Genomic DNA, 16,771 nt, shown 5'->3' with positions numbered 1-16,771 from the left:
ACCCAGTGGACCCGGAGACGTCCAATAGGACCATGGGGTTTCCAGCTCTGGTTACGGGCCTCTATCAGTCCTACAGGGTGCCCGTACCCCCTCGGCAAGGTCATGCCATCCCGACATAGGTAAGTATGCATATGGTTCAAACTGATTTCTGATGTCATCTATTGTTTGCAGAGATCGCGCCCGCAGGACACCCAGTGGACCCAAAGAAGTCCAACATGGTCCTAGGGTTTCCAGGTCTGATTACGGGCCTCTGTCAGTTCTACGGAGTGCCTGTCACCCCCAGCAAGGTCATCAGGCCCCCTACTAATCGAGCTTTCATCAAGAGGTACTGCGCCCCCAGGCAGGCGCAAGGCGAAACACCACAGCAGCCTGGGGATGGCCAGCAATAGGAAACAAATGCACCGTCGCCACCTCTAGAGCCCCTCAGCTCATCCACAAAAAGGTTAGAGTATTGCCTACGACACATGGCCGACCAATAGGCGACAAGTCATAAGGCGTCCAGCTCAAGACGTTAAAGAAGCGCTACTAGGAGGCAACCTAGTAACTTTTAAATTTTTGCTTGTTATTTGATCACCTTTTGTTTCTTAAGTCATAGTAGGACACACCTAGTTGCTCATGATCCTAGGAATTTAAATAAAACGAGCACAAGCTCGGGAGGTAGTCATACCTCACAAAATATATATATGTATGTTTAGGTAGAAAGATACCTTCGATATGCATGTATGTAACAAAAAATACTTCACAAAATATATATATGTATGTTTAGGTAGAAAGATACCTTGGATATGCATGTATGTAACAAAAAGTACTTCACAAAATATATATATGTATACCTTGGATATGCATGTATGTAACAAAAAAAAATACTTCACAAAATATATATATGTATGTTTAGGTAGAAAGATACCTTGGATATGCATGTATGTAACAAAAAATACTTCACAAAATATATATATGTATACCTTGGATATGCATGTATGTAACAAAAAAAATACTTCACAAAATATATATGTATGTTTAGGTAGCAAGATACCTTAGATATGCATGTATGTAGCAAAAAGACACCTCACAAAATATATATATGTATGTTTAGGTAGCAAGATACCTTGGATATGCATGTATATGGCAAAAATACCTCACAAAAATATACACATGTTTAGGTAGTAAAATACCTCATGAGAAAAAAAAAACAAACAAGAAAAAGAAATAAACAAATGATAATGAAAAAAAAGAATAATAAGTTGTCTAGCTAAAAAACCAACATGCTTTTGAAAAGAGATAACTTCCAGCTTTTCTTTGAAAAAATTCACTGATCATAACCAATTTTTGAAAAAAAATGTGTGTACACATTTGAAGGGTAAATGCTATGAAAGTTTTTCCGAACACCCAAAATGGACTCGGATAAATGCACAAATTAATAAAAGAACATATTTTGGAAACATTGGGTTGACTTAAAATAGAGGAAATGAATCATGAGCCCTAGCATCACATGACCATAAAAATTTGACACTTGAGTGTCCACATAGGTGCATGCATGACCAGTTTTGCATAAAATTTCCAAATCATCATTTTTGCATTTGTGTCATGGAAATAATGTGGGGCATCCCTTTTATCCTTGAACCAAACCAAGCCCTGACATGTGTCATGTCCATCCGTTCTACAAGCCTTGAGCCAAAGTCCCAACTCACCATAAACTTTGCCCTCAAAAGAAAACAAAAAGAAGAGGGGAGAAAGAGAAAAGGAAAAAAGGAGAAAATTCCCAATCAAAGAGTGGGAGAAAGAAAAAAAACAAAAAAAAAAGAAAAAAAGAAAAGAAGGAAATTCCCAAATCAAAGAGTGGGAGGAAGAAAAGGAAGGAAAGAAAATCCCCGATCAAAGATCGGAAGAGAAAAGAAGAAATATGCAGAAAGGTCTTAGGACCAGACAATATCTGAACAATACAGATTTGTCACCAAGTAAACAAGAAAAGAAAGGAAACCACGACCTAAAGTGGTCCTCTCCCTTTTATTGCCAACCAAAAAAACCTGTGTGTCAGCGGCTTTTTCGCCCCGCACTAAACAAAAACAGAAAAGGAAAAGGCCAAAAATTCAAAGCCAAAATTCCCGCAAAAAATACCATTCCCAAGAAAAAGTCCTACTGATCCATGATCACGCATGTAATCTTTGAGTTGATAGGAAATGATTTGCAAAGTCAAGTCATGACATATCTATGGTTCGGAATTAGGATGAAACACTTAACTGTGCGAGATTGATACACTTTGAGTGAGTTTCTTCTATTTTTGCTAAACCCAGTGTTTCCTTTAAATGCTCATTTAGAAGCGAAATGCTAACATCCAAAATCTCATTTATGGTTATGAAAAGATTTCATTAGTTTACATTCCTTCCCTGGTAGACACATTGTTTTTCAACCCAAAAAAAATATGTTGCTCTGATCAGTTTGAAGTTTTGTCTCTTTACTAAAGCATGTTCGCATTTTAGTGAAGAAAACACCGAGAATATTTTTAGTCTCACAACTTATCCAGAACTACGTAGGTCTGAATTTCTCATTTGAGGATACGTAGGAGCAAGAGCCTCGCTTTTGTCGGCCGCCCACAAGATCTGTCATACTGACACTGGAGTCACGTGACATGCGGAGATACCCAAGTGGTAGTCCGCACTTTCAAAACATTCTTTTGCTATCTGTAAGACAGAAAGCCTGATAGCATGCAGAGACTAACGTCGTCTTCTGCACCTTTCGTCAATCGCGGCCCAACAAGCCCGTTGACACGCATAGATTTACGTCATCTTCCGCGCTCACAAGATCTGTCATACTGACATTTGAGTCACGCTGACGGGCGGAAATACCCGAGTGGTTATCCGTATAAACATTCTTTTGCTATCTGTAAGACAGAAAGCCTGATAGCATGCAAAGACTAACGTCGTCTTCTGCACCCTCGTCAATCGCGGCCCAACAAGCCCATTGACACGCGGAGATTTACGTCATCTTCCGCGCTCACAAGATCTGTCATACTGACATTTGAGTCACACTGACGGGCGGAAATACCCGAGTGGTTATCTGTATAAACATTCTTTTGCTATCTGTAAGACAAAAAGCCTGATAGCATGCAAAGACTAACGTCGTCTTCTGCACCCTCGTCAATCGCGGCCCAACAAGCCCATTGACACGCGGAGATTTACGTCATCTTCTGCGCTCACAAGATCTGTCATACTGACATTTGAGTCACGCTGACGGGCGGAAATACCCGAGTGGTTATCCGTATAAACATTCTTTTGCTATCTCTAAGACTTAAAGCATGATAGCAAGCTGAGTGGGTAAACGCGCAGATACATATTCTGCGCACTTTATCATTCAGGAACAACAAGCTGAGTGGGTAAATGCGTAGAAATAGATTCTGCGCCCTTTATCATTCAGATTTCGCAAGTTGGGTGATAAATGCGCAGAGACAAATTCTGCACCCCTTGTCATTCCGCACACCTTTTCGCTATCCAGAGGCGATCGTGTCCAACAAAACGCGGAGACAAATTATGGTCATTCTGCGTCTTGTATCAACCGAGAGGAACAAATTCGACAGTATCGGGATGATGTGTCGGTACTAATCATTTTCAGATTTTTGCAGGTTCCGCTGACAGGGAGGTTCACTGGCCGAAAGGTGTTTCGCTCGAACGAAATTAGTGTCTTATCTTTACTTCCCTTTTATCTCCAATAAAAGACAAGTAAAGAGGGGCAACTGTCATACCCTAATTTCGTCCGGGGACCTTTGCTTGGTGGCATGCAACTTTCATTTAACCATTTTGAGGTACTTGGCACCCATCGTCAGGCAATTTGTGAAGTTCCGTGACATGTCGAAACTCAAAAGGAAGCATCGTTGCACAATTCGTGAAGTTCTGTGACATGCCGGAACTCAAAAGGAAGCATCGTTGCACAATTCGTGGGGTTCCGTAACATTCCGTAAGTCAAAAAGGGGACGATTATGTAATCTGCAAGGTTCTGTAACATTACGGAAAGAAAACAGGTATCGTTACGAAATTCGTAAGTTTCCGTAACTTTACAGAAAAAGAATCACCAAAAAAAAGGCAGGGGGTGTATTTAGCAGAAATGGGGGTGCAAATTGCAACCAAGCCCACTTGGGCCCTCCAGAAGATTCCTCCAGAAGGTGGTTGCTTCTGGAGGAAGTCACCTTGCTCGCCTGGGTGAGCTGGGTGGCAAGCATTTCCCCCATTTTTCTATAAATAGGGGGAGAAATGAAGAAGAATTTCGTGCAGCCCTCCTGGTAATTCAAGAATCACTTGAAATTAGTGAAAAAAATTGGTTCTGTGAAGAAAATTCGAGTCGAGGCGCTTCCATAAGGTTTCTGTAATGTTTCCGTGGGGATTTTCGCGAAGATCTTCAGCCGTTCTTCGACGTTCTTCGTTCGTTCGTCATCGTTCTTCGGTCTTCAACGGGTAAGTTTCCAAATCGAGCTTTTCAATTCATTCTATGTACCCGTGGTGGTCCCCATTTGTTTTTACGTGCTTTTTATTTTCATTTTATTTACTTTCCGTACCCCCTTTTGACGTGCTTTAGTCATTTGCTTAAGTCATTTTCTCATCTAATCAAAAAATAAAATAAATTTCCACCGATCGTTTGAATTATAATATCCGTTAGTTTCTGTTAAAATGAAATCCGACCATTCGGTCATGCCGTAACTACGTTGGAAACCAAAAAAGGGTAAAATAATAATATAATAATAAAAAATATCTTTTAGTTAAATAAGTAAAAAAATCAATCGGACGTTTATCTTTGAGATTTTTCTTTCTTAATCAAACCGACTAATAACCAAAGTGAAATTAAGGCTAAAATCAACTCATAAACCAAACTTTTGACGTTGCCTTAAAAAGCCATTTTCAAAGGTCCAAAGCCTTGAAATGGTCTTTTCCGCTTTTATCGATTAAGTGTAAATTTCAAAAGGGCTAAAATCAACATGTAGCTTTATTACCTCTTTCAAAAATAAAGAGAACATTAATGGTCCAACGCCTTAATGTCTCCTCTCTTTTCAAAAAGAATCGAAAGTTTGTTTAATGGTCCAACGCCTTAAATAACCTTTCATTCAACAAAAACATATCTTGCAAAAAAGGATAAAAAACAACTTAACCAAACACTTTGTTCACAAAGAACTACGTAGGTCTGATTTCCTTATCGCAATTAAGGAATACGTAGGAGCAAGGGAAACACCCTCGTCGACCGCAAAAAGATAAAAAAATATAAAAAGTACAAAAATAAATAAAGACGTAAAAGGGAACATAAAAATTGAAGTCATATTTGCACATTTGATTAAAGGTTGCCGTCTCTTGTGACGGACGTGTGGGGTGCTGATACCTTCCCTGTGCGTAAATACAACTTCCGAACCTTTCACTTAAAGTTTGTAGATCACGTCTTTTCCAGTTTTTCCGACGTTTTCCTCAAATAAACGTTGGTGGCGACTCCGCGCGTACTCCTTTCTTGGAACACGCACCCGCGAGTCACGCGTCGTCCTCCCGCCGAAGGGTAGGTTGCGACATCGGGGAACTTGTGTTATTTGGTAAGCTATTTCATCAAATAGGTGTCTGGTGTGTAAAGATAAGTGTGAATATGAACATGTGTGTAAAATATTTGTGCAAAAAGGAAAATCATGCCAGAGAAATGATGTGTAAAAATAAGTAGAAAACACGTTGACCTTCCTAATAGGTGCCTGATGCTAAAAAGATATTCTCTATCTAACAATGCTCATGTGTTCCTATGGTGTCTCTTGAGATACTAAACCTGATTCCTCATGATAGTTTAGCCTAATCCTGATCAAGCATTGTCTGCAGATTCCTCTTGTTGGACTAAACTCAACCAGGACCGCATTAAGACACACATACACAACTAAATTATCGCACTGCGATTCCTCGTGATAGTACGACAACTTAGGCCTGTATTATCAAAGAGTTTAGAATCAGACCAGTTTCCAGTGTTGAATGACCCTAACAAAGCATGCATCTACGTGGTCAAGGTAAAGGCATATTGGAGTGAAAAGCAAATAGCACAGAGAACACACAAAACATCATTAAATGGATAGAAATATATTTACATCAGGTACCTACAGGGAAGATCCAACAGAGGATTTAGCTTTCCATAACCAGGGAGCCTTCTTTACAACAAAGAAAAGAACAAGATGAAAGATTGAAAAAATACAAGTGGTGTGGATGTCTCCTTCACCTCTAGGATCTCAAAATCACTCACAAACTCATCTCAAGCTTTCAAACCGGCTCCTGCTTCAAGCTCTAGTCTTTGCAGATCTTCACACAGCAAAATCTCTCTAAACTCTCTGGAACTTGGACCTTTCTCTCTCTAGAATCTCTAGACATGCAAAGCTCTGAATCCCAGTCCAAACTCCCCTCACAAAATCTGATTTCTGGCTTAAATAGGTGGCTTTGTTCGTGCTCGTGTGCTTAGCACAATTATGGACCGCTTAGCGTACATTAGTGAATTTTGGCTTAGCGCATGCCTTTCTCGCTTAGCGGATGGACTGAAGCGGTGTGCTTAGTGAGATGAAGTGGTGCGTTTAGTGAACCTGTACAGCTCATCTTCTTCCAGAGTCTTCCTCGCGCTTAGCCCATGAGTGTTGCGCTTAGCGGATGCTCGCTAAGCCAGCAGATTGGCTTAGCGAGAAGGTGAAAAACAACAGTTTTGAAAGCTTGCCTAATTAACCTAAAATTGAGAGAAAATGATTATTAAACACACAAAATGGAAGTACTAAGTATTTATTACCTATACTTGATAGAAAATACTTATAACACTACAAAATAACCATAAATTGGAAGAGTTTGATACAATTTACACAAGTTTTATACACAAAAGTTAGTCGTATTCACCGACTAACAATTATATATCTAAACATTAAAATATCATGATAGACATGTTATGCTAACTATTACTCTTAAAGAATATTATGCTAACAAAGTATCTTTTAAGCATAAAAATTGAATGAAATGTTTTTATTGAAAAATATTGTTGCATGTAATAAGTTTTTGTCACAATTTTAACCTATTTGATTTGAACAAATATATAAAATGACAAAATAAATATATTTTTAATTTATTTTAAATAAAATATCTTTTGTTCCCCCAAAAAAAATAAAATGTCTTTTGAATCAAAAAGTACCTTTAATGAGTCAACGTCCTTTAATTTTACTTGTTTTGAGTGTTGCAAATTGAGCCACATAAAATCTAAATGCTCCATCTTTCTAAAGAAAAAACAAGGAGGAGAAAACAAGGTGAATGTTCATAATAATAAGAAGAAGGCTTACATTGCATGGGAAGAAAATGCTTCCAGCACTTCGAGTGATTCAACAAATAAAGAGGAATATCTCTATCTTATGGCAATTGGTGAAGTTGAAAGCTTTGTAGGTTCTTCGGATTCTAAAATTGAACTTGATGAAAACTATGATAAGCTTTTACATGCCTTCAATGAGATGCATGAAGAGGCTAAAAAATTATCTCAAGCCAACAACTATCTCAAGGGAAAGTTGAGATGACACGTGGATAAGATACTTAGTTGTCAAAAAAAGTTATCTAGTTAGAAATTGAAAAAGGAAGAACTTGAAAAAGCCCTAAAAAACTCTTCTTGCAATGACAAAACTATCTCCACATCTTCTCCTCCCAATGTGAAATGTGCAAGGCACTTAAATCAAAAAATGGGTATTTACTAAAAAACCTTATCCAAATTCACAACGGGAAGAGATAATCTAGATGCATTTTTTGCACAACAAAAGTGCATGTTTAACAAAGAGGGAATTGGCTTTATATTTAACAAGAAACAAAAGTCTTTTAAAAATATCTTCAACTTTGTCAAAACATCTAGCAACCCTTTCACAACATGTCACTATTGCATGCATAAGGGCCATTCCTCTAAAACTCGTGTGATTAGGAGATATGGAATTCCAAATGGGAGATATAGATGGGTTCCGAAAAGAACAACAAAGGTTACTGATGGAAGCTTGCTTGTGGGGGCTTCTATGGAGGCTGGATCTTTGAGCTTCAATGAGGTCCTTCAATGGTGATTTTACACCATGGAGATGCAGCGGAAGGCAAAGGAGAAGAGGAGAGGGGAGGCACCATCAACTAGGGAGGGAATAAGCCAAGGAAGAAGGAGCTTCACCACCAAGAATTGCCTTGGATAAAAAGCTTGAAGAGGATGCTTTAATGGACGAAAAGAAAGAGAGAAGGGGGGAGCACGAAATTGAAGGAATAAAAGAGGGAGATAAGTGGAACTTTGAAGTGTATCTCATAAGACTTTTATTCATCAAAGTTACAACAAGTGTTACACATGTTTCTATTTATAGACTACGTAGCTTCCTTGAGAAGCTTTCTTAAGAAAACTTCCTTGAGAAACTTTTTTGAGAAAACTTCCTTAAGAAGCTAGAACTTAGCTACACACACCATCTAAAAACTAAGCTCACCTCCTTGAGAAGCTAGAGCTTAGCTACACACACCCCTCTAATAACTAAGCTCACCTCCTTGAGAAGAAAAGCTAGAGCTTAGCTACACACCCCTATAATAGCCAAGCTCACCCCCATGACAAAATACATGAAAATACAAAAAAAAATCCCTACTACAAAGACTACTTAAAATGCCCTGAAATACAAGGCTAAAATCCTATACTACTAGAATGGCCAAAATACAAGGCCCAAAAGATGAAAAAAAACCTATTCTAATATTTACAAAGAAGAGTGGACCCAACCTTGGCCCATGGGCTCAAAAATATACCCTAAGGTTCATGAGAACCCTAAGGCCTTCTTTATCAGCTCTAGCCTAATCCTCTTGGAGCCTCTTGCTCATGGCTCTGGTAACTGGTCCTTTCCTAGGGAGGATTGCATCATCCCCTCCCCCTTGAAGAGGATTTGACCTCAAATCTGTTGGTTCCTCCTCCTCTATATCAGCTCCACCTGCAAAAGGAATTAAATCAGAAATATTAAAAGTGGTGCTGACTCCATACTCTCTTGGGAGGTCCAACCTATAGGCATTATTATTGATCCTCTCCAAGACCTGAAAAGGTCCATCCCCTCAGGGCTAAGCTTGGATTTCCTTTTAGTAGGGAATCTTTCCTTCCTAAGATGGAGCCAAACACAGTTCCCCTCATTAAGAACTAGCTCCTTTCTTCCTCTATTGCCCTTAGTTGAATACACCTTTGTTTGGTTCTCTATTTGGGTCTTAACCCTCTCATGCAACTTCTTTACAAACTCTGACCTAGATTCCCCTTCTTTATGTGTAAAAGAAGTGTCAAGTGGGAGAGGAATAAGGTTTAAGGGTGTTAAGGGATTGAACCCATAGACAACCTCAAAAGGGGATTGCTTGGTGGTTCTATGAACCCCCCTGTTGTAGGCAAATTCTACATGAGGAAGATACTCATCCCAAGACTTATGGTTGCATTTTAGAAGAGCCCTTAAAAGGGTGGATAAAGACCTATTCACTACCTCTGTTTGCCCATCAGTTTGTGGATGACAAGTGGTAGAGAAAAGAAGCTTAGTTCCTAGCTTAGCCCATAATGTTTTCTAGAAGTGGCTAAGGAACTTAGCATCTCTATTTGACACAATGGTCCTAGGCAAACCATGGAGTCTCACAACTTCCCTAAAAAAGAGTTTTGAGATGTGGGAAGCATCATCCACCTTGTGGCATGGTATAAAGTGTGCCATCTTGCTAAACCTATCCACCACCACAAAGATAGAGTCAACACCTCTTTGGGTTCTAGGGAGCCCAAGGACAAAGTCCATACTAATGTCTACCTAAGGTGCAGATGGAATGGGTAAGGGTGTGTATAGCCCATGAGGCATCACCCTAAACTTGGCTTGTAAACAAGCCACACACCTAGTGCAATGCTTATGGACATCTTTCTTCATATGGGGCCAATAGAACTTTTCTTTAAGTAAGACAAGGGTCTTGTCTATCCCAAAGTGGCCCATGAGCCTACCCTCATGGCTCTCCTTCACAAGTAATTTCCTGATGGTTCCTTGGGGTATGCAAAGCTTTCCCTCTTTGAACAAATACCCCTCAGCCAAATAGAATCCATCTTGGACCTTTTTCCTATAACTCTTCTAAATGGGAGAGAAATGTTCATCTAAAGCATACAAGTCCCTAATGTTATCAAATCCTAAAATTTGAGCTCTTAGGGAGCAAAACAATGTGTGTCTCCTAGAGAGGGCATCTGCTACCACATTTGTTTTTCCCTTTTTGTATTTGATAACATATGGAAATTGCTCTAGGTACTCTACCCATTTTGCATGCCTTTTGTTTAACTTGCTTTGCCCTCTAATGAACTTAAGTGATTGATAATCACTATGAATGACAAATTCCTTGGAAACAAGGTAATGTTCCCAAGTTCGGAGTGCTCTTATTAAGGCATAAAGCTCTTTATCATAGGCGGGGTAGTTAAGGGTGGCACCATGAAGTTTTTCACTAAAATAAGCAATAGGGTGCCCACCTTGTAACAAAACAGCTCCAACTCCCACTCCAGAGGCATCACATTCTAGCTCAAAAGTTTTAGAAAAGTCAGGAAGAGCTTGAACAGGTGCCTTAGTAAGCTTTTCTTTGAGCAAAGCAAAGGCTTGCTCTTGTTTTTCACCCCAGGTAAATGCCACATTCTTCTTCACTAGCTTATTGAGAGGTGATGAAATTGTAGAGAAATTAGGAACGAACCTTCTATAGAAGCTTGCTAACCTATGGAAGCTCCTAATATCTCCCACACTTTTTGGGGTGGGCCATTCTTGGATGGCCTTGATTTTCTCAGGGTCCACTTGGACCCCATTTCTACCAACTACAAACCCTAAGAAAACTATATTATCTACACAAAAAGTACACTTCTCTATATTTGCATAGAGGGTGTTTTTCCTAAGGACTGAAAGAACTTGCCTGAGATGTCCTAAGTGATCATCTAGGCTCCTACTGTACACTAAAATATCATAAAAATAAAAAACTATAAATCTACCTATGAAATCCCTAAGACATGATGCATAAGCCTCATAAAGGTGCTTGGTGCATTAGTGAGCCCAAAAGGCATCACTAGCCATTCATACAAACCAAACTTGGTCTTGAAAGCGGTTTTCGACTCATCACCCTTTTTCATCCTGATTTGGTGATACCCACTTTTAAGATCAATTTTTGAAAAGATATTGGCACCATGCAACTCATCAAGCAAATCATCAAGTCTAGGAATGGGGTGCCTATACTTTACAGTGATGTTGTTGATGGCCCTGCAATCTGTACACATTCTCCACGTACCATCCTTTTTGGGCACCAACAACACTGGCACAACACATGGGCTTAGGCTCTCTTGGACCCAGCCCTTCTCCAACAATTCTTTAACCTGAGACTCTATCTCCTTAGTCACCTGAGGGTTAGTCCTATAGGCTGGCCTATTAGGAAGGCTTGCTCTTGGGACTAAATCTATTTGGTGTTCTATTCCCCTTAAAGGAGGTAGCCCAGGGGGTATCTCTTTGGGAAATATATCACCAAATTCATGTAAGAGTTCTTGGACCTTTGGGGGTAAGGTCTCAAATTTAGGAATTGTGGCAGTGCTAAGGGATGTTTCCCTTGATAGGAGAAGGTAGAAAGATTGTTTAAGAAGGAGTGCTCTTTTAATATCACCTTTTGTTGCCAAATGATTTTCCTTCTTAACAATCTTCTTGGAGGAATCCTTTTCCTCTTTTTCCTTCCCCTTGGTCTTTGAAGACAAGGCCTTACTATCCTTCTTTTTCTTTTATTTTTCTAGTTTTTCTTCCTCATCCCTCTTATCTTTCATAGTTAGTTGATCTTTGGCCACCTGTGAAGGTGTTTGAGGATGCAACACAAATTTAGTGCCAAGATGGGTGAGGGTAATCTCATTAGTTAGGCCATTGTAAATGATCTTCCTATCAAATTGCTATGGCCTTCCTAAAAGAATATGTCCTGCCTCCATGGGAACTATATCACAATTAACTTCATCCTTATATGTCCCAATGGAGAAAGGTACCTTCACTATCCACAATGAGAGAACAAGTTTTATCTAAAATTTTGCATCTTGTATGAAATATGTTCTCTCTTTGGGATTGAGATAGATCACAAGATTGACCTCCAATGAGCCTTCTAACCATTAAGAGGTCACCTTCTTCATGGGGGTAGACTTCCTCACTAGACTCTTCACCCCTTACTTCATCTTCACTTCCACTAGAGGAAGGGCAAGAAGTAGTTTCCTCTTGACTACTATAAATGTTTTGACCCCTCATAATGATGGTTTTCTTTGTGGGGCATTGAGAGGCAATGTGACCTCTCCCAAGACATTTGAAGCATTTAATGTTGCTAGTCCTTTCTAGGGAACTAGTCTTAGGGGTGTATTTCTCTATGGTCTTACCCTTTTCTTCCTTGGGTTTTGAAGGTGTAGCCCCCAAAATTCCTTGGGCTTGGTCCTTCCTTGGATAAGAGTGAAAACCATAAGATTTTGAAGAAGGCTTTCTTTTTAGTTGTTGTTCCACTCTTATACAAAGTTTGACTAGTTCATCTAGGTCCCTATATGGAAGGAGTTCAACCTTGTCCCTTACTTCCATATTAAGTCCACTAAGGAACTTTGCTATGCTTGTCCTTTCCTCCTCCCTAAGCCCAGCTCTTAAAAAGAGTAGTTCCATTTGTTGTCTATATTCTTCAACCCTCATACTCCTTTGTTTAAGCCTTTGGAGCTTTTCCATAAGCTCTCTTTCATAGTAGGAGGGAATGTGCCTCTTCCTAAGGGCACTCTTAAGATCATTCCAATACTCTAATGGAGGATCCCCATGAATTCTTCATTCCCTAACAAGGGAAGTCCACCAATAGAGGGCATACCCTTGAAAGCTAAGGGTAGCCAATGGCAAGCAAAGAGTTGTTCAACCTTCATTTCCCATTCTAAGTAGGCCTCAACATTATCTTTTCCATGGAAATATGGAAGACTAATGTTAACCTCTTGAGGCCTTCTATCCCTTTCCCTTCTTTGGGAGTGATGTTTAGTATGTAAACTATGGTGCCCTCTATAATAGTCGCTAAGTTCTTCACTTAAACTCTTGCAAGAGTCATGACTACTATAGGAGGCATGTTTTTCTCTTTTCATTTCTTTTATTATTTTTCTTCTTTCTTCCTCTCTTATTTTCTCTCTTTCATGTTGACTTATTTCTTCCACTCTTTTTTTTCCTTTTTCTTTTCTCTCTTGTTTTTCTTTCCATAACTTGAGAGAACTCAACTCATCTAAGATTCTAGATAGAGGGTCCTTATGACTAGTACCCTCATCATTAACACTAGTTGAATGATGACTCATGTTGGTTTCTAAGTTGTGGTTCTTTCTTGTTGGGGGTTTGAAAACAAAAGGTAAAAGAAGCTATGGTTGAAAATAGCCAAAAATAAACACTAAAAGAGGTGTGAAAGATAAGGTAAAAACCAATTTGGTAAAATGCAAGCTATCTAGGCAGTTTGACAATGGAAGGTAAAAGAAATAAGCTATGAAAGTAAGCAAGAAAAGTAAACTAGGTGAATCCTAAGAGTGTTTGGATGACCACGTCAAGGTTCCCAACAAAACACTCACTATCCTAAGGAAATATTGTCTAAAATTATTACACACAAATGAAAGTTTGGTAACCTATTGGAGGCTCCCAACACACTTCCAATGAAAGGCCTTTTTGTTACAAAACTTGAAAGCAATGAAGGTAAGTAAATTGCAAATTACAAAATTACAAAACGGTCCTCAATTTTGGTGGTTGTTCTCTCTTTGGTGATTCACTCAATTTGGAGTGCTTCTTAGTCCAATAGCTCTTAAGGTGGTTGGCCCCATGCTTCTGGACTTAAATTCTTCAAGGGATGGCACCAATCCTCCTTCCAATTCCCTATATGGCAACCCACAAACAAGGAAACAAAGAGACAAGCAATAACCAAAGACCAAAAAAAATGAAATGAAAGCTAAACCAATGGAGTTTTAACAAGACAATTTTTCAAGGATTATTCAACAATTAAAGCCGAGATGCATGCTTTTTGCAGATGACATAGTCCTCCTTGGAGAGTCGAGGGAGGAGTTGAATGAGAGGTTGGAAACTTGGAGACGAGCTCTAGAAACACATGGCTTTCGCCTAAGCAGAAGCAAATCGGAGTATATGGAATGTAAGTTCAACAAAAGAAGGAGGGTTTCTAACTCAGAGGTGAAAATAGGAGACCATATTATCCCTCAAGTCACACGGTTTAAATATCTTGGGTCTGTAATACAGGATGATGGGGAAATTGAAGGGGATGTGAATCATCGCATTCAAGCAGGATGGATGAAATGGAGAAAAGCATCGGGGGTGTTATGTGATGCAAAGGTACCGATCAAGCTAAAGGGAAAGTTTTATCGGACTGCGGTAAGACCGGCGATTTTGTACGGAACAAAATGTTGGGCGGTCAAGAGCCAACATGAGAATAAAGTAGGTGTAGCGGAGATGAGGATGTTGCGGTGGATGTGTGGTAAGACTCGACAGGATAAAATTAGAAACGAAGCTATTAGAGAGAGGGTTGGAGTAGCGCCTATTATAGAGAAGATGGTGGAAAATAGACTTAGGTGGTTTGGGCATGTAGAGAGAAGACCGGTAGACTCTGTAGTGAGGAGAGTAGACCAGATGGAGAGAAGACAAACAATTCGAGGCAGAGGAAGACCCAAAAAGACTATAAGAGAGGTTATAAAAAAGGATCTCGAAATTAATGGTTTGGATAGAAGTATGGTACTTGATAGAACATTATGGCGGAAGTTGATCCATGTAGCCGACCCCACCTAGTGGGATAAGGCGTTGTTGTTGTTGTTGTTGTTGTTGTATTCAACAATTAAAGCAATGAAAAGGACATAGAAGCAAGCTAGGACTCAAAGAGAAACTTAGAATGGCTCTAGAGTTGAGTAAAAAAAAAACTAAAAAAAAAAGACTCAACAAACCTCTAGCTTTGGCACTTGTCTTCACACTAATTTTGAATTGAAATTTCCAATTATAGAATAAATTTTGAGCCAAAATAACAAGCACACTTCCCTTTCACCTTTTTTTTCTAGATACTGATTTTCCTGCCAACTTGTGTGATTTTTCATATTTTTACTTTTATCCTAATCACTTGTTTATTTTTTTCTAACTTTTTTCCAGATGTCTAGAAAATTCAGTAAAAATTTCAGCTAAAAATTAGAAGTAACCAATTCTCAGTAATTTTTACAAGTTTGTATGTCCAAGCTGCCAGTACCAACAATTTTTTTAAAGCATGGTATATTGATTGCCTTGGGCTTACTTTCAACCTTCCTATGTATGTTGAACTAACTAGGATTGTTTACCACAGTTTTCGGAGTTCAATATTCACTTAGGATCAACATTTCAGCCAGCAATTCAATCACCAAAACTCAAATTCACAATAGACACAATCATAAGGAAACCTAAAAGTTCAAGAAAAGGTTCACAATCAAAGACTCTCTAAGAATTTTGCATGAACATGTTAAGGACTAATTAACATGAAAGATTTGACTCAAATCAAATAATAGGCTAAAAGAATTTCATACACTCATGAACAAATGAGTTAGACAAAGAAACAAGAAAATAAAATTCATCACAACATAAGAAATCTTATGTGACAAGTTTCATGACTAGACATGACTTCTATGACAAAACTACAATAGGTGAACAAGTCACTCTAGATTTTTGAGGTTTTCTTCTACTTTAATATTTTTGTAAGAATTTTATGGTTTAGGTTTCAGCCACAAAAAAATAACAAGAAAAAACTCAAAGGAACCTAAACTCAACACAATTCATGGTTCAAGAACAAGAACAAGAAATTTGAACTATAGAAAATCAAATCTAGCTTCTATAGCAAGTTTAATCGGTGGAAACTCTAAAGAATCATGTTAACAACATTTAGAACAAGACATGTGAGGAGATACATGGAGAAAAATGAAGAAACAACAATGGAAGAGAAGGTAAAGCAAAAACATTAATGGAGGTTTAAGGAGCATCTACTTGAAGCTCTTGTGCTCTGATTACCACTTGATGGAAGCTTGCTTGTGGGGGCTTCTATGGAGGCTGGATCTTTGAGCTTCAATGAGGTCCTTCAATGGTGATTTTACACCATGGAGATGCAGTGGAGGGCAAAGGAGAAGAGGAGAGGGGAGACACCATCCACTAGGGAATAAGCCAAGGAAGAAGGAACTTCACCACCAAGAATTGCCTTGGATAAGAAGCTTGAAGATGATGTTTTAATGGAGGAAAAGAAAGAGAGAAGGGGGGGGGGGAGCATGAAATTGAAGGAATAAAAGAGGGAGAGAAGTGGAACTTTGAAGTGTGTCTCATAAGACGTTCATCATCAATGTTACAACAAGTGTTACACATGCTTCTATTTATAGACTAGGTAGCTTTCTTGAGAAGCTTTCTTAAGAAAACTTCCTTGAGAAACTTTTTTGAGAAAACTTCCTTGAGAAGCTAGAACTTAGCTACACACACCCATCTAAAAACTAAGCTCACCTCCTTGAGAAGCTAGAGCTTAGCTACACACACCCCTCTAATAACTAAGCTCACCTCCTTGAGAAGAGAAGCTAGAGCTTAGCTACACACCCCTATAATAGCTAAGCTCACCCCATGACAAAATACATGAAAATACAAAAAAATCCCTACTCCAAAGACTACTCAAAATGCCTTGAAATATAAGGCTAAAATCCTATACTATTAGAATGGCCAAAATACAAGGCCCAAAAGAAGAAAAAAAACCTATTCTAATATTTACAAAGAAGAGTG

This window comes from Glycine max, chromosome 18 (genome assembly GCF_000004515.6).
Source record: "Glycine max cultivar Williams 82 chromosome 18, Glycine_max_v4.0, whole genome shotgun sequence".
NCBI lineage: Eukaryota > Viridiplantae > Streptophyta > Magnoliopsida > Fabales > Fabaceae > Glycine > Glycine max.
This window is presented reverse-complemented; position numbering follows the sequence as displayed.